The sequence below is a fragment of the Triturus cristatus genome, chromosome 5_1 (genome assembly GCF_964204655.1).
Source record: "Triturus cristatus chromosome 5_1, aTriCri1.1, whole genome shotgun sequence".
Lineage (NCBI taxonomy): Eukaryota > Metazoa > Chordata > Amphibia > Caudata > Salamandridae > Triturus > Triturus cristatus.
In genome coordinates, this window is record NC_140587.1 from 579,409,267 (window position 1) to 579,437,134 (window position 27,868).

Below are 27,868 nucleotides of genomic sequence, written 5' to 3' on the forward strand. Positions count from 1 at the left end.
TCCACAGAGAAGGCCAGTCAACTCCCAGATCCTCCTCGCAGGACAGTTCAACTTTGGTCTTTGTTCTAACAAGCTGCGAGGATCGTATAGGAGTATAAATATGGAGTATAAATATTGGATGCCTTAGGAGATGAAAGAAGAAAGGCCAATAAATTATTAACCTTGGGAGTTATCAGGTTTAATTGAATTTGAGTGTAAGCCGTTGAAAGGGCCTGTGAGATTGGATTATATTTGGAATGAAAGGAAGGGGGTAAATGAAAGTTGACTAGCTTCACAAAAAGACAAGGTCCTATTTGAGAAAACAGTTGATGAGTCCTGATTAAACCTGTCTCTCCAAGATTTCCAATAAAAAGGTTTCCCGCCAATTAAAATAGACGTGTTATGCCATAACGAAGAGTTAAGAAAGGAATCTCGATCAGTAGGCCATGGGGAAGGAGAAAAACCCAGACGTTTGCAAGTATATTGGAGAATAGGAGTAGATCAAGATGGTTGTCTGCACGTAAAGGAGAGGAATTCCTTAAAAGAGAAAAGGAAAATAAAGGAACGTTCGAATGTTACCCACAAAGGACAATCCATTGAGGAATCAGAGAGCCATCTCGAAGCTTGGTGAAGGAGGAAAGATCTATGATAAGTGGGGAAATCAGGGTAGTTAACTCCACCCTCCATTTTAGTTTTTGTGAAATGCTACAAGGACAGGCGAGGTGTTTTCTTGTTCCACAGAAAAGATGGTAATATAAAGTTAGTTTTTGTGTAAATTTTTTTTTAAGGAATGGGGACAGGAATATTAGAAGTGGTGAATAAAACTAATGGAGACGGCATAATCTTGATGGTATCTAGACCACCTCACTAAGAGCGATATAGCGGATGCCATTTAGTGGTTAGGGAGGAAATTGTTTGTAAACATTTCTCTATACAGAGAGATGGCGTTGTCGAAATTAAAGGAGTAAAGTAAAGACCCAGATATTTAATGTGATGTGGGCTCCAAGCAATGTTAGAGGAGCTAAAATCATCTTTGAATGTATATTTAGTTAAAGGCAGTATTTTGCATTTATTGCGATTAAGTTTATAGCCAGAGACGGGCAAAAAGCTCCACTTCATGTAAGAAGGCAGGGACAGAGGATTGAGGTTCAGAAAGAAATGAGATGTCATCAGCATAAGCTGCTAACTTAAATTGGGCGTCTTTAGTTTCAAATCGCTTTGTCAACATTCTGACTAAACCTAAAAAGGTTCCAAGCTAGATTAAAGAGGAACGTTGATAATGGGTAACCCTGACGTTACCTCTTTTTAACTCCAAATAAGGAGATGAAGTACCATTCACAAAAACGGCTGCTCGCGGGCTAGAATATAGGATAGAAATCAAAGAAGTAATTTTGGGTCCAAAACCAAACCATTTCAATGTGTGAAAGAGGTACGACCAATTTACTCGCTCAAACGCCTTCTCTGTATCCAATGCTATTGCAGCTAATGAATGGGGTAAGTATGGGGCTTTTGATATATCGAAGAATAATCTGGTATTGTCAGAGAGGAGGTGGCCTTTAACAAAACCAGATTGTTCTGCGCGTAATAGTTGGAGGAAGGATTCAAGACGAATAGCCAGGGCTTTGGAAAAAAGTTTATAATCAATATTTACCAGAGAAATGGGTCTATAGTTCTTGCAGTATTTCAAATCTTTCCCATCCTTGGGTATTAGACATATTAGCGCTTCTAAAAGGGAACCTAAACATTTCCTGGACTGTGTAAAAAGATTTAAGAGATTGAGTAGTTTGGGAAGAAGAATAGGAGCAAAGTGAGTAAAAAAATTTAACTGTAAATCCATCCGGTCCGGGGGCTTTGTCTTTCTTAAGTGATTGTAAAGCGCAAAGAAGTTCTTGTTGTGATAAATAGATTCTACCCCCTTAGAAACTAATTTGAGTGTTAAAGGATTTATGTATATCTGAGAGAAATTGAGTAATATCGGAACCTGAGGGTGAAGTTTCAGGAGAGTATAATTTATAGAAAAGAATAAATTCATTTAATGTTTCTGGATCTTTGGTTCGTAGTGTCGTGTTTTTCAAAAATAACATCAATATCAAACTTGTTGTTGTTTAAGTAATTCGCCAGGAGTTTGCCAGCCTTATCCTGACAGCAGTCTAACTTTGCTCTTGATTTCAACAAATATAACGAGGCGTGATCGGTTGACTCCTTATTAAATTGAAGTTTTGCATTAATAAGTTGTGAGACAGTGCTTGGATTTTGAGGAGTAATACGAGTGTTATAGCCTCTTTATCTCAGCCAAAAGGTCACTACTAACCTTACGAGCATTTTTACGTTTTCTGGAAACAAAACCAATAGTGAAGTCTCTAGAAACTGCTTTAAATGCATCCCAAACAGAAAAATGAAGATTATCAGTTTGGTTAAGGGAAAAATGTTCATTAAAAAAGGAAACGAGGAGTGAAAATTTTGATCAAGAAGAAGTGAGTTATTAAATCCATCTTCTAGGTAAGTTAGATTTTAAAACTATATCCAATTGAATGGAAATGGGGGCATGGTCTGAAATCAGAATAGACCCAATATCAGCGCTTCTTAAAGATTGGGATATATTGTGTGAAACAAAAAAATTATCTAATCTGGATTGAGTTTGGTGGGTTCGGGAGAAAAACGTGAATTCTCTAATGATGGTGTTACAAATTCTCCAGGCATCAATGAGTTTATATTGGTGAATGGTTTGAACGATTAGTTTGTGCTTTATGAGGTTTAAAAGAAACCATTGAACTTTGATCTGTAAAGGGATCCATCACTTAGTTACAATCACCAGCGAGGATAAAATTGTCATCAATACACGAGGAAATTTGCCGAGATACAGACTAAAACATAGGATCTCCATTAGTGGGTGTATAAATATTAAACAAAGATAACAGAGCACCTCCCACTTGTAGTTCAGTATATACCCATCTACCGTCCTCATCAGTCTGTTGAGAAAGCAGATTGATATTTAGCGATTTGTGACAGTTATAACTCTATTGCGTTTACAATCACCTGGAGAAAGACATTCCCGACCCATCCCTTCAACTTTAAAGATTCTATAGCATTGAAATGGGATTCCTACAAACAAACCATCTGCTCCTAACTTGGATAAATGCATTAATACACGTTGTCGTTTCATGCGAGAGTTCAGACCTCTGACATTCCATGACATGATTTTCAAGGACCTAAAAAGAACAATAATGTCAAGGAAAGGAAAGCCCACAAAGACCCTCGAGGAGCAAAAAGTAAGATTTGTAACATTCCTACTACAAAAGCATAAAATATAAAGATGAAGAAAAATTGATAACAATAGATAGAGAAGTGAGCTAGAGAAAAGATACCAAGAGAAATAGGAAGTGAGAAACTTGGGTAGAAAAATACAAGAAAGAGAAAAAAGGAGGAAAGAAGATCATGAGAATAGGAAAGACAATAGAGAAAGATAACTGAGGAAAGTAGATAATGATGTGAGGATAGATTAATGAACCAGAAAAGGAAGGAGAAGAAAGAAGGAAGTAGAAGATGATGTAATACAAGAATAGAAAACCTGAAGAAAAAGGAGGGAAAAAGAAAAATGACAGTGAAATAGAAATAACATGCCTAATTCAAAAGAAATCACAAAGGAGTGGGGGTAGGTGGACCCATTAGGAACAAATAGTGCGTCCAGACTCAACGAAACGAGAACAAACCACAGCAAATCAAATAATGTGAGAGTACATAATGAGTGCATACATCCAAGGACCTGTAGGTAAGAGGGGGGGGGGGGGAGAAAGGACAACAATACTTATCATACAGGGAAATAGAACAAGGATAATATAGACACAGGAACAAATGGCTAAGAACAGACAAATATTCTAAATCGAAGTATTGGACGATAATATTTTGAACCGATAAACCAAGGAGAGAATTCAATATATTAAATATGAGAACCAATAGCTTGGGAAGAGGAAGCTCCAGAAACGTCCATAGTCAGTTTTGTTAAAGTTGATAATTCTGCAGTTTGACAGGATCTTCATAAGTCGTTGTTTTATTGTTATAGGTAACTTTGAAAAGGCAGGGGTGGAAGAGGCCATATCTAGCACCCATAGCACGTAGAGCAGGTCTCGTATTCAAAAATTCTTAGCTGTAGACCTAGCATAATCTTGGGCAAAAAATAGTGTAGAACCGGACCAAGTAATACGTTAGACTTTGGCTGCCGAAAGTACCTTGAGTAGATCCGTATACTCGAAAGAACATGATGACCTCTCTTAGTCTGAGAAGAAGAGGTGCCTGAGCGCTGATGACCAGGTCTGTGCGCTCTTTGAATATTGAGTGTAGTTCCTTTAGGCAAATGTAGTAATTTAGGAAGAAAAGACTTGAAGAAAGATAGTCAGGAGCCGCCGAGCCTTCCGGTAAACCGTAAATGCGAAGGTTATTTCTTCTATTTCTGTTTTCCAAATCTTCGACCTGTTGCAACAATGCAACCTGAGACTAAAGAGTATTCACTCTCTCATGCATGTGAGAGGAGACACTCTGCTACACTGTAGTAAGAAGCTCGTTCATCTGAGACCAATTCTCCGTTAAGAACTGCAGCTTGGTGCAAGTATCCTCCATGAAGGGGAGAAGCGCTCTTATCTCTTCCAGCAGCACTTTCAGGGAGACAGGCGAAGAAGCATTCGATGGAGAAAGTGGATCTTTCTTGAGTCGGTTGGTGGTGACCTTAGCAGTTGAAGCGGGTGCGTTCAAAGAAGGGGAAGCTTTAGAAGCGGAAGTAAGCGAGTTTTCCATCTTAAAAAATTCAGAGAAAATTCTTGAATTTTTAATAAACGTATGCATGATACGTGGCGCAGAGGATCCCAGCTTCTTCAATCTTCCCATACAAAAGACAGAGATGATACATTGAGACCCAAGGATATTGTAATCTGATGAAAAACAAAACTACATCCTGTCAAAAGATTTGAATGAGTGAATCTCGACAGTCTTTTCTTTATCGATGTAAAATGTTTGAGACGATTTGCCCTCCGTGAAAGCCTTGGACGATATAACTTTTGCTCTTTCAAGATACAAAAAGCCTGTATGAGGTCTAGAAACACAGCCTGTATGAGGTCTAGAAACACAGCAGCTGAATATATATTCACAGCAGAGATCACCAGAGCCAAAGCATCTTTCTTTTAGGCGCAGCGACAAAGGCAGAGTAAAAAGAAACCTGTCCAACAAAGATGCATCACAAAGAATATCCTGTTCAGATCCAAAGGAATTGAATTGTTAGTGCTGCGCCATAAATTGACAACCAAAATGTATTTGGCAGGAGCAGAGCCGGAAAGAACAGTAATTAGCCATAAGCAAACCCTCAAAGGCAAATGGCGGTTCACAAAAGGCAACGTAGGTGATATAATTGCATATTCCCAAGTGCCCAATATGCCAGAAGAAGAGTGGTGCCATCTAAAATGGCGGCCGCGCTCCGTGCATCAGAAATGCCGAGCGCGGCGCCTCAAATAGCTAAGTAAGCAGGCTGTTAAAGCTTACAAAATGGAGGCGGTGCAGGTCAGGGCATTCTCCGACGTTGTAAACAGCTCACCACAAGGAAAAAGCAAACCGCACGGTGTGGAAATCCTGGAGCGTTATTCGAACGCCGCCATCCGCATCGGGCGCCAAGCCACGCCCCCCTGGAGACAGTACTTGTAAGAGCCATCCTTCTGTCTTCAAAAGCCTTGCAACCCCGAAACAGTGACTCATTGAGAGTAGTGCTGTTCCTGAAGCAGAGCTCCGTAATGTTGGTAGTTCCAGAGGCTGCTCCATCTGCGAGAGTGGTGCGTCAAATTGTTCTCAGTATTGGGGAATTGACTGTAGATTGAAGCCTGTTTGGTCACCCATCTTTTCCTCTGAAATGGTGGTCACAAGCTCCTAGTCTAATACTGAGCTGCTCCTCTGTGTCCAGAACTGCAGATCTGTGTAACAGCAAAATATGGCTGAAGCATTACCCCACAGATACTAGTGCTGCTCTGTTTTTGTTTTTTCTCCCCTTTTCTCTTTTATCTAAAGTAGCCGGGTAGCACTCGCTTCTCTGCACCTTGATGGAATGGCAATTGAAATCGGAAAGTGGCATTTTTCTTTACCTTATAGCGACCAGCGCCCTTGATTTGGTAGTCATTGACTCCTCCATCGCGCCTTGCTCACTCTGACCATGACCCACTTACTGTCACCATCCGCATTGGCAGGACACCACCATATTTCTCCATCTGGCACATTAGGGATTCGCTGCTCCAGTCATAACTATTTGTAAATCGATTGGTGATAACATGCAGACAAACTACACCAGTCAAATCGCTTTGGCTTCCCTTTGGGAGGCATTTAAACTGGTTGTCTGCAGTGATTATATTGCCATATCTACCTCAGAACATCGACTCCGTAAGGAGAAGCAGAAGAACCTTGAACGTAGAGTCCTTGAGTTGGAAGCACTCCACAAGCACACTGGGGCCCATCGTGTTTGGAGGGAGCTAGAGCGACCGCACTTCTTATGTGTCTTGATTTAGACATATGCTCTAGTTCGCTTGAAGCATAAGTACTACTTGGGTAGCAACTTCCGCGGGCGAATGCTGGTCCATCGTTTGCGTGCTAAGATTCACTTTGGCTCCGTTCTGGCAATTCGCCCTACTCCAACCACTTCTGTCCATTTCGACACGCAGATTGCAGACGCCTTTCACAACTTTTATAAGCCTCCCGGATTTGATCTCACCAGATCAAGTTGGTTTCGTTTTGCGATTACAATGTGGGGACAACACTCGACGCATCTACCATTTGCCTTTCTTCTCTTGATCGACGCAGAGAAAGCGTTCGATAAGAGTCCACTGGCCTTACCTTTTGGGACTTTAGAATGCTTTGATTCTGGGGACAAGTTTCTTGGTTGGATTGGGAGCCTCTAGAGCTCCCCTAGAGCTAAGGTGCGAGTTAATGCGCTTTTCTCTCTACCTTTCCCTGTGTGCTAGGGCATGAGACAACGATGTCCCCTTCCCCCTCTTTTGTTTGCTCTCTATTTGGAGACCTTCGCCCAAAACATGAGGGCACATCCAGATATCTCTGGCATCACATTTGGTGGTGAGCAATATCCAATTAGCCTGTATGCGGCTTACATGATTTTAGCCATCTCAGAACTTTTGACTTCTCTCCCTGCCTTAATTTCGGAACACCAAATTAACACTTTGCTGCGCATCCTTTATCAAGCATTGCCTATTGACCCAACTCCATTCCATGTCAGAGAATAACGAGTGTATTTTTTTGGGGTGGTGGGGGGGGGGGGGGGGGGCTGGGAGAGAAGCCTCGCTTACGCTCCACCGCTTTACACGCGACAGTGGCCATGCAGTACCTTCACTCCTGCGGTACTACTGCGCCTCACAACTACGAGCTCGGGTGGAGTGGAGTAGACCTCACCTCACGGAGAAACAGTTGTCTCATGGACAAGGCAGTTGATGGCTTCCAGATTTGGAAAGAACCCTGGCTTCCCAGGAAACCTAGGGTGTGGGGGACTTTATTTCTCGCTGTTCAAGAGCTCTGTACTCTGCATTTGGAATGCAGTGGTGATTAAAGCTGGTTTGACAACTTTTCCCTCACTAATGTCACCTATCTTTGCCAATCCGGAGTTTGCCCCCAGGGCCCCAGCCCAACCGCATTCGACGATGGCTCGGAAGGGGATGCAAACAGATTGACTGTCTATTTGATCTGCAGGGGATAATTCCCTTTGATCAACTAAAAATAGACTATGGCTTATTAGAAGTTGACTGCATTCAGTACCTCTAGATACATCACTGGGTGCTACACCCCTCCATCCGTCCCCTTTTCGAAAAATGGCTAATCTTGCAGCGAAATGTAAAACTAATTATCTACAAATTTATACTATTCTTGGTTGTAGGAGACCACCACCTACTCTTCAGGAAATCGTCAGACCCCTTTCTGCTACTGAGTGGGCAGACCTATTTTACCGAGCTCAACCCATAACATGTCTAGCACAGAAACTGCATACATGATTGTGTCCTACTGGTATCTGACTCAGATGAGTCCAACGCTCTAAGAAATGTCAGAGAGGGACTGGTTACTGCCCCAAGCTTATCCGTTTTTGTGATCAGGTTTTAAACGACCTAGACAATGCCTTTGCTACTTCATTCCACGTTTTTCCATCTATACTATACTTGGGCTTCCTAATCCCCAGACTTTCCCCCTCTATTCTCGCAGAGGAAAACACATGGCATTGGCATTAGGTGCAGCACAACAGGTTGTTCTGACGCTTTATGGGACTGAAAATAAGACTATATTAACATGCTCATTCCACTAACAACTATTTGTGTCTTGATCTTTTGCCAGATAAGACTTACAGGCACACACCGTCACTTTAATAGTCACTAGCACCATAGTTCCATTGGTTGACCAGCAAAGTGATTTTATATTGGTATGTTTAGCCATTTTAGTATTAATAGTGTCTGAACACTTGATGGGGCCGAGTGTATTTGAAAGGCATGGGCACACCAGCCCTCACTGGCTGGACAGCACTGTTACAGGCATGCATAATCACTTTAGTACTCATTAGCTCTTTAGTTTCATTGGTTGGGTAGTAAAGTGATTATATTGGTTTCTTTATCCATTTTAGTATTGCTGATTGTGTCTTAATGTGTGATAAGGCAAAGTGTACTTGATGGGCACGGCTATACAAACACTCACTAGCTGGCCAGCAAAGAGAATATAGACAAGTTAAGTCACTTTCAGTTCTACAATGTACATATTATCAGCCCTGTATTGTCAAATTCGTTTTCGTCTGTTTTTAAATAATGTTCGTAATGCTTTTATAAGTTAATCATGGGCTTGTGTAATGGCTTTAATTTACTGTGCCCTTCATTGAAATACAGAAGAATGACTTGTTTATTTCAATTCGTAATGAATATCTTTGCTCGACAGGCAGAGATTACTCCAGGATGAACTGCTGCTTCCTTCGTTTTTCCTGTCTTCTCAGCCAATGATATTCTATATATTTAGGCAAGTGTGAGGTAAGCCAGAATGACTTTAAACTAGTTTCTTTGCGGAAGCAGTGTTTAGGATCAAGTAAACCCTGTGTGCTGTGTAACTCTAAGAATACAAATGTGCATGTTGTCCTGTTTGGTTGGCAAGGAGGGGGGTAAACCAAATTGAGTGGCTTCATTAATGGCCACTGAAGGCGGAATTGTGTTTGAATGCAACATTGGTGGATTTCACCAAGTGATATACTAGAATAGTACAGCTATGGAGAAGCTTAGACCGTTAAGCAGTCATGTAAATCTTGTTGAGGTAATTTCGCAAAGCTTAGTGGGGTTTCTGCTTGGTCGTGTTTGTAGTGGCATAGACCACCAGTACCGTTCTACTTAGACTTGTCTTTCAAAAGTTTGCTGGGTCTTTGTCGTCAAATAAACAGCCAGCAAAAACTGAGGGGCAAAGCAGGCGTGTTAATGAACGTAATAGTTTACATTGGACAATACAAGTTAAAATTAATCACAGGGACATTTCTTTACTGGCACCAATGATGATTATCTTTTTGCCGTTTACCCATCTGATATTTACTGATGAGTCTTTACAAAACTCTGATGTGCCGGAAGGTTTCATACAAGCGAAGAATAAGGATCCGGACTATTCTCTAAGAGTACCTTCCTTCTCTCAACAGGGAGAGTTCTCAAAGGGGTCAATCACTATCGTCACCTTTTCTCCGGTGGCTTACCAGCCTTCAAATACCTATGCAGTGGATCCAGTGTTTTAAGGTAACCTTGCTCGAAATTGAACTGTCTTTACTAGAGCTGCGTTTAGAGAACACTGTATCTGTTGATTCACAGACTAGACTATGTAAATGGCATGAAGAGGGCTGGCCAAAGAGTCATTGTGGACTTAGGAGTGTTCTACCATTCCTCCCCTGCTCTGCAGTCCTACCCCACCCCCTCATGCACGCTGCTGCAGCAGAAGGACAAAATAAAATGATAATAACATTGCGTTTTAATTTTATTTTTTTCTTTCTTTTGCTGCTTCCTGGCAGTGGGGCGACTCTCCTCTGCGTTAGCAGAGGAGCCACCACTGGTAATTGTCCAGAATAAATCTTTGGTGAATTTCAGGCAGTCACGTTCTGGCCCTAGACACTTTTTGCCCCATGCAGAACTAGATTATGTGGCTAAAAATCTGATATTTGAGTACTACTCCTTTTGAACAGACAAGTTCGTGCAACTCTGATGGACTTTGTTTTCTGGCATTAATGATGAACACCTCTTTTGCCGTTTACCCATCTGACATTTGCTGATGAGACTTTACAATACTGAAATGCCAGAATTGCACTTTGACTCTGATATTATATTTGGAATTTCTCGATTGAAGCGGTTTGTGACTGTGTTTATTATTGCAGCACCTGGCTAATTTCGTTTGAGTACCTTCCTATGTCGCTATCCTCTTTCGATGGAACTTTCCACTCCCTTCACTCAAGGCCAGCAGGTGAATCATTTCAAGGTAAACTAAACCTAGGAGCTTGTTTCTTTGTGACACTGCACAGCATACATGTGTATCTGTAACTATCTGGCATTTTTAAATTATATTGAAACTTGTACAGCATGAAAAACTGAGACCAGACTTTTAAATCCAAGTGATTCTCACTGCGAAAGACCTTTGAGTTTTGAGTTGGCAGTTCGGGCACCATGAAAATAATCTGAACTGTTAAAACTGTTCCAGCCTGGGGCAGGAGAAAGGACATATTTTAGTCAGTTGTTTACTGCCCGTTGGTGTTTGGCTCCTGTCATCTCACTTCTCTCTGAAAAGCGGAGTAATTTTTGTGCAAATACCAGTTTGCTTCATCGCTTAAATCTATAGGTTCGAGGCATGTGGGCTGCTGAATTCATATCTGTGCATAGATCGCCGCCTAGTGTTGGGTCCGGATGTTTGCACGTTGTTGTCCTGGAAGAGTCTTCGAAGTATCCTTGGATAGGTGACTCCTCCCCTGGACTACAGTGCGCATGGGCATCCTCTCCATCCTCAGATTGTTTTTTTCCGCCATTGGGTTCGGATGTGCTATCTTAGCTCAAGTTAGGAAAATATTTGGTCGAGGCCAAAAGGCCTTTAGTTCGCGTCGGTACTGTTTATCGATCGGGTTTCGATAGCATTTTGTTAGTTTACTAACTTTCAGCACCGACTTTTTTCGCATTTACCTGTCCATCGACTACTTCGACGATGGAATCCAGGACGCCATTCAAAAGGTGTCCGGTATGCAATGCGAAGTACCCACACATCGACGTCCATCCGGTGTGCAACAAATGCCTTTCGCCGGACCACGACGAATCGACATGCATGGCCTGTGCCCGGTTCCGTTCCAAGAAGACTCTAAGGAACCGAAGAGCGGCGAGACTCGAGGCGCGGCACGCGGCACCGGCCCCAACAGACATCTTCGACGAGGCCGATGTCGAAGAATTAGAAGTCATACCCTCCAGTCCCGTTTCCGAACACGACCCCGGATCGGACGAGGGCGACGAGTCACTCTTCCACAGAGGTGAAGACGACACCGAGGTAGGAGACGACGAGGAGGCCTTAGGGGCCGAAGAGAGTAGCTCCAATGATGAACAAGGCCTACCTGTTCAAACCGAAGAAACACCAGCGCCACAGCCTTTGGCTCCGGTCGAGGGATCGCCTTCGGGCCTTACCCGAGACCCATCCCGTAGTTCTTCGGCCCCGCCCTCGGGCCCGGCCTCGGACGTTCAGCGGCAGCCATTGCTGCATAAGCCAGCTGGTTTCCCTACCACAAAACCGAAACCGAAAGCTGCTCCGGTTCATACGAAACCGAAACTGAAAGTGGCGCTGGTCGGATCGAGGCCTTCCACGCCTTCGACGTCAGCGCAACGCGTCGGCACCGACCGCACCAAGAGGGACTTCGGTGCCGAACTGGAATCGGGCGACATCGGAGTCGACAAACGGAAAAAGGCCATCGGCACCGAGAAACCTACTCGGCTGCCGACGCCAACGACACCGAGGGCAATACCGCCTGCTTCGCCTCGCGTCGCTCCCTCAACGACGCCGATGCCTCACGTATCGAGGACGTCGACGGTGATCTCCACACCTCGACTCGAGGACCCGCCGGCACCGAAAAAATCCACGCCCGGCTCTACGAACCTGCCCGGTGCCAAAGCCTCAAAGACGCCCCAAGTGCGGCCTGCTGCGACGCAAAGCAACAAAACCACGGCGGCCCTCAAAGACCCGTCGGGTTCCGGCCCGATCGGAGCTCCAGCAACCTCTACGGGGCCAGCCAACATTACCTTCGGCTTGCCTCCGTCAACAATCCCGAAGATGTTCCAACTCAGGACTCGGGTTACCCAGCCTCCGGTTCCACCGGACGAGACGTCTCCGTCACGTGTCATCGACGCCGACACTGGCAGGCTGATTCTCCACGACCGAAGGATAACTTCGGAACCGCCATTGGACCCTTTCAGGATCCCACTAAAAAGGAAGCTGCCTGTGGAATCAGAACCTCTCCTTTATGAACCGTTCCATTCCTCCTACCAGGATCCACACCGGTTCTCCCCCACACGCTCCGACACTGATGCATTGGAGGACTACATGGATGACCAAGCACCCTACCATGTGGACACAGACCCTGATGACCAGCAGGACCCTGATCAAACTTGGGGCGACCCTGCAGACCCCAGTGCACCTCTCGATACACAGGACCCACAACTCTATGGGGCAAAAACATCTCCCACGGAGGATACTGCGGCGTTCAACGCTCTTATTGAACGTGCTGCAAATAACCATGGGGTACAGCTTCACTCAGATACCATCGAGGATGACTTTCTAATGGACACTTTTGCATCCTCAGAAAGACATGTAAAAACTCTGCCAATGCTAAAGGGGGTCCTCAAACCAGCTAAGGACATTTTCAAGGAACCCACCAGGGCACGAGTGATAAACCCCAGGATTGATAAAAAATACAGATCAGCACCTGGGGATCCTACTTACATCAAAGGACAATTACCACTCGACTCCATCGTCGTAGCGAATGCTCGCAAGAGGGCACACTCGCAAACGACAGGTGACGCTCCTCCCCCGGACAAAGAGTCCAAGGTGCTAGAGACCTCCGGCAAGCGAGTTGCCGCCCAGGCTGCCAACATATGGCGCATAGCCAACACTCAAGCGCTCCTCGCTCGCTACGATAGAGCGCACTATGACACATTGGAGCAACTACTCCAACATCTCCCTGACCAGTTCAAAGAAGGTGCAGAAATTCTTATCAGAGAGGGACAGCTACTCACAAATGCTTCCATCAAATGTGCACTAGATGCTGCAGACACGGCTGCCAGGGCCATAAACACAAGCGTCATGCTGCGACGACATGCCTGGCTACGAATCTCAGGATTCAAGCCTGAGGTACAAAACAACATACTGAACCAGCCCGTCAACCCCGACTATTCGGCCCAGAGGTTGACACCACCCTCGAAAAGATAAAAAAGGACACGGACACTGCAAAGTCCATGGGCGCCCTCCAAACTCAGTCTTTTCGGAGCGGCTCCTTTCGTCGCCCCGGAAACAAGGGGGCAGGTAGAGGACAGGGGTCACAACAAACGTATAACAAAGGCAATACGCAGACCACCTACGATAAAAACACCCGAGGTGGATATCGTGGCTCCAGTACAAAGGGCAGAGGACGTGGCTACGGCAACACCAGGTCCTCCCCCAAGAACAAGCAGTGACGCCCTCTCCCTTCCTCCCGACCACATAACACCTGTCGGGGGAAGACTACAAAGGTTCCTGTCCACGTGGAACTCCATCACCACGGACAGGTGGGTCAAAGATATTGTAAAATACGGTTACTGTCTGGAGTTAACCTCCACTCCACCCACAATACCACCAAGAAACCGTCCTATGTCCTCAGAGCACTTAACGCTCTTACAGCAAGAGGTGCAAAGTATGCTTCTAAAAGGCGCTATAGAGGTCGTCCCCATCCACGAGCAGGGTACGGGGGTTTACTCCCTCTACTTTTTAATTCCAAAGAAGGACGGGTCGCTCAGGCCTATATTAGACCTGAGACCCCTGAACCAGTACATTCTTTCAGAACACTTTCACATGCTCACCCTACAGCAAGTCCTTCCGCTTCTCAAGCAGGGAGACTTCCTAGCCTCACTGGACCTCAAGGATGCGTACTTTCACATACCCATCCACCCCTCACACAAAAAATACCTCAGGTTCACTGTTCAGGGGCAGCACTATCAGTTCAAAGTCCTTCCCTTCGGCGTGACAACAGCGCCCAGGGTTTTCACGAAGTGCCTAGCTACGGTGGCAGCACATCTACGGAGGCAGCATATACACGTCTACCCCTACCTAGACGACTGGCTCGTTCAAGCGAAGTCAGCCCAGCAATGTGCAAGCCACATGTCCCGCACCATTCACCTTCTTCACAGTCTGGGATTCTCACTAAATTACCCAAAGTCCCATCTCCAGCCCGCACACGTACAACAGTACCTAGGTGCGACTATAGACACTCTGGCGGCCACAGCTCAGCCAAATTTAGTGAGGATCAACAGCATACAACTGCTGATCTCCAAGTTCAAACCCAATCACTCGCTTCCAGCGCGAGTGTTTATGCAGTTGATAGGCATGATGGCCTCCTGCATCTTCATAGTCCCGCACGCGAGGTTACATATGCGCCCACTTCAGGAGTGCCTAGCACGTCAGTGGAATCAGGCTCAAGGACAGTTGAAAGACCTAGTGTTGGTGAGCGGTCGGGCATACAACTCTCTGCATTGGTGGAATCCACAAAACCTTTGCAAGGGCTGACCGTTCCAAGAGCCTGTTCCGCAAATAGTACTGACAGCGGACGCGTCTCTCCAGGGATGGGGAGCTCATGTACTCCACTACACAGTGCAGGGACTATGGACGACACAACAGAAGAAGATGCACATCAACCTTCTGGAACTGATGGCAATCTTCCTGGCCATGAAGGCATTCAAAGTACATCTGTGCAACAAAGTCGTGTTGATCCGGACGGACAACATGACTGCCATATACTACATACAGAAGCAGGGAGGGACACACTCTCCACAGTTGTCTCATCTGGCTCAGAGCATGTGGAAGTGGGCCATTCAGAGGAACATGTTCCTCATGGCGGAACACCTCCCTGGCAAGGACAACCAGATGGCGGATCTGCTCAGCAGACACAGCCACCAGATGCACGAGTGGGTGTTACACCCATCAGTACTCCAACCGTACTTCCAGCAGTGGGGTCATCCAGAAATAGACCTATTCGCGACAAGCGAAAACGCAAAATGCCAAAGCTTCGCCGCCAGATTCCCACATCCGCAGTCGCAGGGCAATGCGATATGGATGAACTGGTCCGGCAGATTTGCGTACGCTTTTCCCCCAGCGCCGCTGATACCGCTGGTGGCTCGCAAACTACGACAACACTCCCTGACACTCGTCCTAGTTGCTCCCACGTGGGCACGCCAGCCGTGGTACACCACCTTCCTCGAACTTTCCGTGGTGCCGCATCAAAGGCTGCGGATCAAACCCGCGCATTTGACGCAGAACCATGGAGAGGTTCAGCACCCAGATCCGCAACAGCTGAACCTGGCGATCTGGCTCCTGAAGTCCTAGAGTTTGGCTATCTCAACCTGCCACCTGACTGTATGGACATCATCAAGGAGGCCAGGAGACCCACTACCAGGGCTTGCTATGCAGCCAAATGGAAAAGGTTCGTCATTTATTGCGGTAATAATGACATCAACCCGCTGGACGCATCCATCCACAACATCATCTGTTACCTCTTACACCTATACCGATGCAATCTGGCGTACACCTCTATACGTGTCCATTTGACCGCACTATCAGCCTATCTGCAAACCAGGCAGCACCTCTCTCTATTCAGAGTGCCTGCCATCAAAGCATTCTTGGAAGGGCTCAAACGAGTCATTCCACCTAGTCACCCACCGGCTCCAATGTGGAACCTCAACTTGGTCCTCACACGCCTGATGGGTCCACCCTTTGAACCTCTACACTCCTGCGAGATTCAATTCCTTACCTGGAAAGTGGCCTTCCTAGTAGCGATCACTTCCCTACGAAGAGTTAGTGAACTCCAGGCACTAACCGTTCAAGAGCCATTTATTCAGGTTCACGCCAACAGGGTCGTACTACGTACCAACCCCAAATTCATGCCCAAGGTAATATCGCAGTTCCACATGAATCAGACTATTGAACTGCCCGTTTTCTTCCAAAACCCACAAACTGTTGCAGAAAGGGCACTACATACACTAGATGTACGGAGGGCCCTCATGTACTACATCGACAGGACTAAACCATTCAGGAAGACAAAACAACTGTTCGTTGCCTTTGCCCCACACCACAAAGGTAACGCCATCTCCAAAGCAGGGATAGCCAGATGGATAGTTAAGTGTATTCAAATCTGTTATCAAAAGGCAAAACGCACATTAACTATTCCACCACGAGCCCACTCAACACGTAAGTTGGGGGCTTCCATGGCCTTCCTAGGAAATATTCCCCTGCATGATATATGCAGAGCAGCCACATGGTCCACTACACACACATTTACAAAACACTATTGTGTAGATGTGCAGTCAAAACAGCAGGCAGCTGTAGGACAGGCTGTTCTCAAGACGTTTTTTCAGACCGCTGCAGCTGGCACGGGTAGCCGCCGCTAATAGAGGGCACTGCTATGTATTCTATGCACAGATATGAATTCAGCAGCCCACATGCCTCGAACTGAATATGCTACTTACCAGTATGCATCTGTTCTTGGCATGTAGGGCTGCTGACATTCATATCGCCCTCCCTCCTCCCCGGCGCCTGTCGCAGCTGCAGCTCTCAGAATTACTGCAAGCATGGTCATCACTTTCTGTATCTACTCCATCACTGCCACAATGGCGAAAAACAATCTGAGGATGGAGAGGATGCCCATGCGCACTGTAGTCCAGGGGAGGAGTCACCTATCCAAGGATACTTCGAAGACTCTTCCAGGACAACAACGTGCAAACATCCGGACCCAACACTAGGCGGCGATCTATGCACAGATATGAATGTCAGCAGCCCTACATGCCAAGAACAGATGCATACTGGTAAGTAGCATATTCATTAGTTAGCACAACGAGTTCTCATTCTTTTTGCTGAACTGTCGCACAGAAAGTATCACCTATTGTTGAGGATGCATCATAAGAGCTAATGAAGGTACATGTTGGCATTCATAAACGTTTGCGTTTATTCTGGAGATTTCATTTGGAATGGCAGATAATCTGTTAGCTTCCAAAGTTGGCCTCTTCACCTTCTGTCAGTTGTAGTTAGTTCGTCTTTCAATGGCTTGCTGTTTGTTTGTTGTGTACTGTTTTGAAAAGATCTCCATGTTGGCGCCATTCGCAGCAGGAGTCTTTTGCCTTTCTGAGAGTCAGTCACTTAGAGTTTGCACTTTAATTTCCGTTTATAAATGTCCCAGTGAAACTATCTGTCCAATGTCAACTGTTAGTGAAGGTATATTTTACTCCGCTGTCTTGTACCATTAGCTGAAGATGCCACCAAATAGTTTTTTCTGGCTTTTCTGAAGATTGTTTCCCCATAAGCCTTTATAGTTGAGTTTACGAATGAGGTGCCACTGCATTTTGTGAACCAAATGCAGACGGAGTGCAGTGGCTACCCAGGGTGAAATGTCCCTTGGATGTTGATCCATCAGCCCCATCTAATTTATTTTCATGTCACTATAATGGAGCGAAGCATTTACTCTAAGTTAATCAAATTATTTTTGATCGAATGCAGTTACAACTTATATTGTGGGTGTAGCACTAAATGTAGTGGGGAAACTAACAATTGGAGGGCCAGTATTAGTAGAACTTAATATCCATTGCATTTCAACTCTTACTCATGCTAGCAGTAATACTAAGAAGATCGACTAGTATTAACTGTTCTTATAGTGTACAAGTGCTGTACTGTAAGCAAGGCCACTGGAATTATTCAATTCTGCAGCCGTGGCATTTTTTTGCATAAGGATACATTATCCACATAATTGAACATCTGCATAATCTGCAGATTTAATGAAAAAAAAAATGTTTCTACCTCCAATGGATAAAAAAATTACTAAATGTGCAGTGGCTTGAATTGCCCCCCAGTGGAAGGGCCTTTACAAATGTCGACCGGTCACCTTTCATTTGAGTATTAAACTGTTACTAATGAGGTGGAAGCTTTACTCGGACAGCGTTAAAATGTTTAAATAAAATGAATGTAGTGATACTTATGCAAAATGTGCTGCATAATTTCTTTCATTGCCAAGTAATTTATTTTACCCTCGGTCATAAATTGGTCCTTCCCTGTCCATTTGTCACCCTGGCAAGCACTTAACACAGGCGCTGGCACTCTTGATGATGGAGCCAGCAGTACAGTAGTAATAGTACGATTAGTAGTATTACTAATTGAGGGGGTTTTAGTACCAACCAGCTTAAGTGACAGTGATGCAAGTAGGGGGTAAAAGCTTTAGCTATAATAGTTGTAAGATGATGTTGCTAAAGGCTTTTGTACACTGTACCAGGGCTTAAACTACCCTTGAATTCAGCTAATCACAGTTCAAGGTGAGCCACATTCTCTTCATGTACCCTTGGCTCTTTGTGGTAATTGAGGAAAGTTCAGGATCGTAACCTGCAAAAACAAATCATACAGAGCTGTTCGAGGTAGTATAATGTCCAAACAAAGAACACTACAATATGTTTTAACTAGGTTCTGCCATGCATCACAACTAAAAAAAATCTCAACGAAAAATGTTTTCTTCCTACAATAGTGGGTCTACAATGCTATATTCTGGTGTATCCTAGGTCTTTTCAGCCTGCACCAGTCTTCCTTCCCTTCAACTTCAAAATGCTGGTTTTTTGTGCAGACTGACAGACAGGTTGTGCTCGGTTAGCTGAAGTATGTCCATTTCCATTTGTATCCGGACTAAAGAGTATTCTATGAAGAATTTGCATTTTCACTACTAGACACTCCCTCATTAGTGCAGTTTCATAAATTCACCAATCTAGTTACTCCAGTAGTAGCCGGACGCCAACTTAAAAAGTTTAACTCTTCCCAGTAGCAAGGCAGTTGTTTAATAAGGGCCTTAACGTGGGAATTTGCTGTGTGCAATTTAGTACTTTGAGCAGTTTTCCGTTTTAGGTTCAAAGTGAGCTCTACGAAATTATTGTTGAATACAAAAAAAATATTATAAGAACCATTCTGGAGACAGGACTTCTAGGAGCCATCCTTCTGTCTTCAAAAACTTTGGAACCCCGAAACAGTGACTCTTCATCAGGAGAGTAGTGCTGTTTCGGATCAGAGCTCCGTAATGTTGGTAGTTCCAGAGGCTGTTCCATCTTTGAGAGTGGTGCCTCAAATTGGTTACAGTATCGGGGAATGGGCTGGAGATTGCAGCCTGTTTGATCACCTATCTCTTCCTCTGAAATGGTGAACACAAGCTCCTAGTCTAATCTGAGCTGCTCCTCCATGTCCAGAACTGCCGATCTCTGTAATAGCAAAATATGGCTGACGCATTCCCTCCTAGATAGTAGTGCTGCCCTGTTTCTGTTTTTTCTCCCCTTAACAGTTTTAAACATCAAGTAGCACTCGCTCCACTCCTCCTTCATGGGATGGCAATTGGGATCGGAGAGTGCAATTTTTCATTTTTCTTTTTTTTTTTTTTACGACTGCTGCCCTTTAATTGCTAGTTATTGACGCCTAAATCGCCCATCGCTCACTCTGACCACGACCCACTTGCTTTTACCATCCGCAATGGCAAAACACCATTATATTTCTCCTGCTTGCGCCTTAGGGAATCGCTGCTCCAGTGACCCGCGACAGTCATTTCTATTTGTAAGTCGATTGGTGATTATATGCAGACAAACTACACCAGTCTGATAGCATTGGCTTCCCTTTGGGAGGCATTGAAACTAACTGGTTGTCTGCTGGGATTTTATTGCCATATCTGCCTCAGGACATCGACTCCGTAAAGAGAAACAGAAGAACTTTGAAAGTAGTCCTTGAATTAAAAGCACTCCACAAGTGCCCCTGGGGCCCATTGGGTTTGGAGGGAGCTAGAGCGATCGCGCTTGCTCCTTAAGTGCCTAGATTTAGACAGAGTGGAATATGCCCTAGTTCGCTTGTACCCAAGTACTACCTGGGAAGCAACTGCTGCGGGCTAATGCCTGCCCACCGATTGCGTGCTAAGATTCACTTCTGCTCCATTCGGGCAATTTGCACTACTCCAACCACTACTGTCCATTCTGACACGGAGATGCCATTTGCTACTTTTCTAGTCCTCCCAGATTGGTTTCATTCCGGGATGGCAGTGTGGGGACAACACTCTGCACATCTATCATTTGCTCAACAAAGTGTCTCGGTCCCAAAGGGGGACGCCCTTCTCTTAATCGACACAGAGAATACGTTCAATCAGAGTCCACTGAGCTTACCTTTTTTTAGACTTTAGAATGCTTAGTTTCTGGGGACCAGTTTCTTGGTTGGATTGGGAGCATCCGTAGCTCACCTAGAGCTAAGGTGGGAGGTAATGGGCTTTTCTCTCTAGCTTTCCCTGTGTGCTTGGGCATGAGACGGACTCCCTCTTTTGTTTGCTCTATACAGGGCCCCTTGCCCAACACATGTGGGCACACCCAGATATCTCTGGCATCACATTTGGTGGTGAGCAACATCTAATTAGCCTGTATCCGGATGACCTGATTTTAGCCGTTTCAGACCCTTTGACTTCTCTCCCTGCCTTAGTTTCGTAACGCCAGACTTTTGGATCCCCTTTAGTGTTTAAAGTCAAAATGCAAAAATCAAAAATTTTGAATCTTTAGATTCCCCCCCCCCCCCCCCAAAAAAAGAAGCTACCTTTATGTGCCCAATTCCCTTCTTTTAGGCGTTTACTTCGTTCCTTATCTCTGGATCCATTTGGCAAATACTGTGACCATTGCTCTTACCTGTAGCGCGTTAACCAAACCACTGCAGTCAGATATCCGTTTCTGGAATGACCAGGGCTTATCCTGGATGGGTAGGATCACAGCATCCTTTATCAAGGATTGCCTGTGACCCCACCTATTGACCCCACTCCATGCCAATAGAGATTAACAGGTTTATTTGGGGGTTGAAGGGGGAGGTGGCTGGGAGAGAATCCTTGCTTACATTAAATTGTTCTCTTCCGCACTACTCACGACTATGGCCTTGTAGTACCTTCACTCCTGCGATACTACTGAGCCACGCAACTACAAGCTCCGGTGGAGTAGACCTCACGAGAAACACTGGTGTCTCATGGACCAGGCGGTCTCTGGCGCCCATATTTGGAAAGAACCCTAGCTTATCAAGAAACATGGGGTTCTGATACTGAGTGGATAGGCATATTTTACTGAACTCGACACATGGCACAACATCTCTAGCACAGACTGCAGACAAGATTGTGTCCTACTGGTACTTGACTTCGGTGAGGATTAGGACATGGAATGTCCAACGCTCTAAGGAATGTTGGAGAGGATGTGGCGGAACTGGTTCACTCCATCTTTTTTGGCACTGCCCAAACCATCTGTTTTGGGGATCAAGTTTTAAATGACCTAGACAAAGCCTTCGCAACTTCATTCCACCTTTTCCCGTGTATACTATACTTGGGCTTGCTAATCCCCAGACTTTCCCCCTCTGTTCTGGCAGAGGAAAACACTTGGCATTCGCATTAGGTGCAGCCCACCAGGTTATTCTTGCACTTTGGGGACTGACAAGACTATATTAACATGCTCACACAAGGAGATGATGGTCGGAGCGCTGAAACTTTTCAGACACTCACCCCCCCCCCCCCCCCGTCAGATCTTGGTTGAATTCATCATCGTTCTTTAGCTCACTTTGCCACCTCAGTTCAGACCCAGTTGTATGTTTGACCCTGTCCCTCATGGGAACAGTCCAGCCCGAACTGCCAAGCCAGGTCTTCCCTGAACAGAAAACATGCATTCTAGCTCATTCCGCTAACAACTATTTATTTGCATCCCGATCTCTTGCCGGATAAGACTTTTACAGGCACGCACCATCACCTTAATACTCACTAGCACCATAGTTCCATTGGTTAAACAGCAAAGTGATTATATTGGCATGTTTAGCCATTTTAGTAATAGTGTCTGAACGCTTGATTGGGTGAGTGTATTTGATAGGCATGGCACACCATCACTCACTGGCTGGGCAGCACTTTTACGGACGGGCACAGTCACTTTAGTACTCCTTAGCACTTTAGTTCCATTGGTTGGGCAGTAAAGTGAATATATTGGTTTGTTTATTCATTTTAGTATTGCTTATTGTGTCCGAGCGTTTGGGGCAAAGTGTACTTGATAGGCACGGACATACAAGCACTCACTAGCTGGCCGCCAAAGTGACTATGGACACTTTGTCACTTTCAGTTCTACAATGTACATATTATCAGCCCTGTATTGTCGAATCCGTTTTGGTCTGTTTTTAAATAATGTGCGTAATGCTTTTATAAGTTAATCATGGGCTTGTGTAATGGCTTTAATTTACTGTGCCCTACATTGAAATAAAGACAGACAGTAGAATGACTGTTTATTTAAATTCGTAATGAGTATTTTTGCTCTACAGGGAGAGATTACTCCAGGATGAGCTGCTGCTCCTTTCGGTTTTCCTCTGTCTTCTCAGCCAATGATGATCTATACATTTTGGCAAGTGTGAGGTAAGCCAGACTGACTTTAAACTAGTTTCTTTGCAGAAGCAGTGTTTAGGATTAAGAAAACCCTGTGTGCTGAGTAACTCTAAGAATACAAATGTGCATTTTGTCCTGTTTGGTGGGCAAGGGGGGGTAAACCAAATTGAGTGGCTTGATTAATGGCCACTGAAGGCGACATTGTGATTGAATGCAACATTGGTGGATTTCACCAAGTGACATCCTAGAACAGTACAGCTATGGAGAAGCTTAGACCGTTAAGCAGTCTTGTAAATCTTGTTGTTGAGGTCTTTTCTCAAGGCTTTATGGGGTTTCTGCTTGGTCGCGTTTGTAGTGGCATAGAGCACCAGTACCGTTCGACTTAGAGACTTGTCTTTCAAAAGTTTACTGGGTCCTTAAGTCGTCAAACCAGCAAAAACTGAGGGGCAAAGCAGGCGTGTTAATGAACGTAATAGTTGTTACCATCGTACAATACAAACTTAATTTAAATCACGGTTTCATTTCTTTTCTGGCACCAATGATGATCATCTTTTTGCCGTTTACCCATCTGATACTTACTGATGAGTCTTTACAAACTCTGATGTGCCAGAAGGTTTCATACAAGCGAAGAATAAGGATCCGGACTATTCTCTAAGAGTACCTTCCTTCTCTCAACAGGGAGAGTTCTCAAAGGGGTCAGTAGCTACCTTCACAGTTTCTCCGGTGTCTTACCATCTTGCAAATACCTACGCAGTGGATCCAGTGTTTTAAGGTAACATTGCTTGAATTTGAACTAATGTCTTTACTGGAGCTGCGTTTAGAGCAAACACTATCTGTTGATTCACAGATTAGACAATGGAAATGGCATGGAGTTTTTAGAAATGAGACTTGCAGGGGTTTGCTTCCAGGTGGCTTTTGAAACTGCACCAGTGTAGTATCGCCAATCTTCACACTAGTGGAGAGTGATAACTGGCCAGAATACATCTCTGGTGAATTTCAGGAAGTCCTGGCCCTAGGCACGTTATGCCCCTTACATAACGAAATGATGCAGCTAAAAATCTGATATTTGAGTACATGTTAAGTGTTCCTTTTGGACAGACCGTGTAATGTGTATACATTTGTTAACCGAGGCACAGATCCCCTAATGTGACTACTGTTCTGACTGATGCTTGGGTCTAAAGAACAACTAGAACATGAGCTCCATGAAGCCTGTTAACAATGAAGGATAGTAAAAATGTTTACTAAGTTCATGTAACTGATGGAATTTGTTTTCTGGCATTAATGATGAATATTTCTTTTGCCGTTTACCCATCTGACTTTTGCTGATGAGACGTTACAATACTGAGATGCCAGAATTTTGTTCTTAAACAGCACTTTGATTCTGATATATTTGGAATTTCTTGATTGAAGCGGTTTGTTTATTATTGCAGCACCCAGCTTCTTTCGTTTGAGTAGCTTCCTGCTTACTCTCACTATCCTCTTTTGATGGAACTTTCCACTCCCTTCACTCAACGCCAGCCGATGAATCCTATTAAGGTAAAAACTAAACCTGGGCGCTTGTTTCTTTGTGACACTGTACAGCATGCATGTTTATCTGTAGCGGTTTGGCATTTTTAAATAAGATGTATTAAAACGTGTACAGCATGACAGAGACCAGACTCTTAAGTCCAAGAGGTTATCACTGCAAAATACCTTTTTCAGTGTTTAATTTCTTCATCGGGCACCATGGAAATAATCTGAACTCTGAAAATGGTTCCAACTAGGGGCAGGAGAAAGGACTTATTTTAGTCGTTGGTTCACTGTTCATTGGTGTTTTTGCTCCTGTCATCTCGCTTCCCTCTGAAAAGTTGTGTAATTTTCGTGCAAATACCAGTTTGCTTCATCGCTTAAATCGATAGTTTGTTAGCATAACGAGCTCATTTCTTTTGCTCCATTTTCATACAGAAACTTCGTACAAAATCTGTTTAACGCTTGTATTGTTGAGGTTGTGCCATAAGAGCTGATGGAGGTACATGTTGGCGTTCATAAAAGTTGTTTGATGCCATTATTCTGGAGATTTCGTTTGGGATGGTCGATAATCTGTTAACTTCCCCAAGTTGGCCTCTTCACCTGCTGTCAGTTTTTGTTACTCCATCTTTCAATGGCTTACTCTGTTGTGTGCTGTTCTGGTCTTCTCCATGTTGGTGCCATTCGCAGCAGGAGTCTTTTGCCTTTCTGAGAGTCAGTCACCGAGAGTTTGTACTTAAATTTCTGTTTATAAATGTCCCAATGAAACTGAATATCTGGTTAATGGCCTCAACTGTCAATGAAGGTATATTTCACTCCGCTGTCTTGTACCATTAGCTGAAGATGCCACCAAAGAGTTTTTTCGGGCTTTTCTGAATATTTTTTCCCCATAAGCGTTTATAGTTGAGTTTACAAATCTGAGCTGTTACTGCATTTTGTGAACCAAATGCAGTCTGAGTGCAATGGCTACCTATGGTGAAATGTCCCTTGAATGTAGATCCATCACCCCATAGCGAAGCATTTATTCAAAGTTAATCAAATTAATTTTGATCGAAAGCAGTTGCAGCTTATATTGTGGGTGTAGCACTAAATATCGTGGGGAAACTGACAATTGGAGGGCCAGTATTAGTAGAACTTAATATCCTTTGTATTTCAACTCTGTCATGCGAGCTGTATTACTGGTAACTTCGACTAGTATTACCTGCTCTTATAGTGTACAAGTGCTGTACTGTAAGCAAGGCCACTGGAATTATTTGATTCTGCAGCCATGGCATTTTCCGCATAAGTATACATTATCCACATATTCGAACATCTGCTGCATAATTTGCAGATTTAATCCTCCAAAAATTGGTTTCTAGCTGAAATGGATCAGAAGTTGCTAAATTTGCAGCAAATTGTATTTCCCCGCAGTGGAGGGGCCTTCTCAAATGTAGACTGGTCACCTTTCATTTGCCTAATGCCTTGGAGTGTTAAACTGTTACTAATGAATTGAAACCTTTACTCGGTTTTAAAATGTTAAAAAAAAAAAATACAAATAATGCAGTAATACTGTTACGAAATGTGCTGCATTATTTGTCTTTTCTTGCCACGTAATTTAGTTTACCCTGTGATATGATTAGGTCCCTCCCTGTCCATTTGTCACCCTGGCTAGAAGTTACACGGTGCTGGCACCCCTGATGGAACCAGCAGTACAGTGTTAATAGTTCGATGGTACTAATTGAGGGGGTTATAGTACCAACTAGCTTAAGTGACAGTTCTGCAAGTAGGGGATACAAGCGTTAGCTAGAATAGTGGTATGATGAAGTTGCTAAAGGCTTTTGTAAACTGCTTAAACTACCCCTGAATTCAGCTAATCACAGTTCAAGGTGAGCTATATTCTCTTCATGTACCCGTGGCTCTTTGTGGTAATTAGGTAAAGTTCAGGATCTTAACCTGCAAAAACAAATACAAAATTGTTTGAGGTAGTATGTCCTAAAAAGGGCATGCAATATTTAACTAGGTTCTGCCATGCATCATAACTAAGAAAGAAAACCCAAACGAAAAATGGGGCTAACAGTCTGTCTACAATGGTTTGTCTACAATACTATATTCTGGTGTATCCTAGTTCTTTTCAGGCTGCAGTTGTTTTTCTTCCCATCAACTTCAAAATGCTGGTTTTTGGTGCAGACTGACACAGACCGGTTGTGCTTGGTTAGCTGAAGTATGTACATTTCCCTTTGTATCTGGACTAAAGAGTATTCTATGAGGAATTTGCATTTTCACTACTAGACACTCCCTCATTAGTGCAGTTTCATAAATTCACCAATCTAGTTACTCCAGTGGTAGCCATGCCGCCACTTGAAAAGATTAACTCTTGCCAGTAGCAAGGCAGTTTTTTAATAAGAGCCTCATCTTGGGGAATTTTCTGTGTGCGATTTAGTCCTTTGAGCAGTTTTCGGTCTTAGGTTCAAAGTGAGCTCTACAAAGTTCTTTTGTTCTATACAAAAAGATTGATTAGAACAACCATTCTGGAGACAGGACTTCTAAGAGCAATCCTTCTGTCTTCAAAAGCCTTGCAACCCAGAAACAGTTGCTCTTCATTGGGAGAGTAGTGCTGATCCTGAAGCAGAGCTCTGTAAGGTGGGTAGTTCCAGACGCTGCTCCTTCTTCGAGAGTGGTGCGCCAAATTGTTCACAGTATTGGGGAATGGACTGTAGATTGAAGCCTGTTTGGTCGCCCATCTCTTCCTCTGAAATGGTGCTCACAAGCTCCTAGTCTAATACTGAGCTGCTCCTCCGTGTCAAGAACTGCAGATCTCTAACAGCAAAATATGGCTGAAGCATTACCCCACAGATACTAGTGCTGCTCTGTTTTTGTTTTTCTCCCCTTTTCTGTTTTAATCTGAAGTAGTCGGGTAGCACTCGCACCTCTCCTCCTTGATGGGATGGCAATTGAGAGCCGAAAGTGGCGTTTTTATTTACAGCGACCACCGCCCTTGATTTGCTAGTCATTGACTCCTCCATCGCTCCTCGCTCACTCTGACCATGACCCACTTACATCCGCATTGGCAGGACGCCACCATATTTCTCCATCTGGCGCATTAGGGATTCTCTGCTCCAGTTGTCGATTGGTGATTACATGCAGACAAACTACACCAGTCAAATCGCTGTGGCTTCCCTTTAGGAGGCATTTAAACTGGTTGTCTGAAGGGATTATATTGCCATATCTACCTCAGAACATCGACTCTGTAAGGAGAAGCAGAAGAACCTTGAAAGTAGAGTCCTTGAGTTAGAAGCACTCCACTAGCCGACTGGGGCCCATCAGGTTTGGAAGGAAGCTAGAGCGACCGCGCTTGCTTCTTGTGTCTTGATTTAGAGAGCGAGGAATATGCTCTAGTTGGCTTGAAGCATAAGTACTACCTGGGTAGCAACTGCCGCGGGCGAATGCTGGTCCATCGTTTGCGTGCTAAGATTCACTTTGGCTCCGTTCTGGCAATTCGCCCTACTCCAACCACTACTGTCCATTCCGACACGCAGATTGCAGATGCCTTTCTCAACTTGTATAAGCCTCCCGGATTTGATCTCACCAGATCAAGTTGGTTTCGTTTCGGGATTGCAATGTGGGGACAACACTCGACGCATCTACCATTTGCCTTTCTTCTCTTGATCGACGCAGAGAAAGCGTTCGATAAGAGTCCACTGGCCTTACCTTTTGGGACTTTAGAATGCT

General features: G+C 44.4%; 1 long non-coding RNA gene and 1 other non-coding gene across 7 annotated transcripts in view; both read left to right on the forward strand.

Moving 5' to 3' along the window:
* Window positions 1–27,868, forward strand: part of LOC146831217 (uncharacterized) — a 158,376-nt gene that overhangs the window by 93,369 nt on the left and 37,139 nt on the right. For all 6 annotated transcript variants that reach the window (XR_014961530.1, XR_014961527.1, XR_014961532.1 and 3 more), the window contains 6 exons: window positions 8,923–9,011; window positions 9,659–9,752; window positions 10,382–10,482; window positions 22,594–22,684; window positions 23,333–23,426; window positions 24,085–24,190. This is a non-coding gene — a long non-coding RNA (uncharacterized LOC146831217). The remainder of the gene's footprint in view (window positions 1–8,922; window positions 9,012–9,658; window positions 9,753–10,381; window positions 10,483–22,593; window positions 22,685–23,332; window positions 23,427–24,084; window positions 24,191–27,868) is intronic.
* On the forward strand, window positions 23,926–24,008 carry LOC146831222 (small nucleolar RNA SNORD87). The gene has a single exon (XR_014961759.1). It is a non-coding gene; the product is annotated as a small nucleolar RNA SNORD87 (small nucleolar RNA).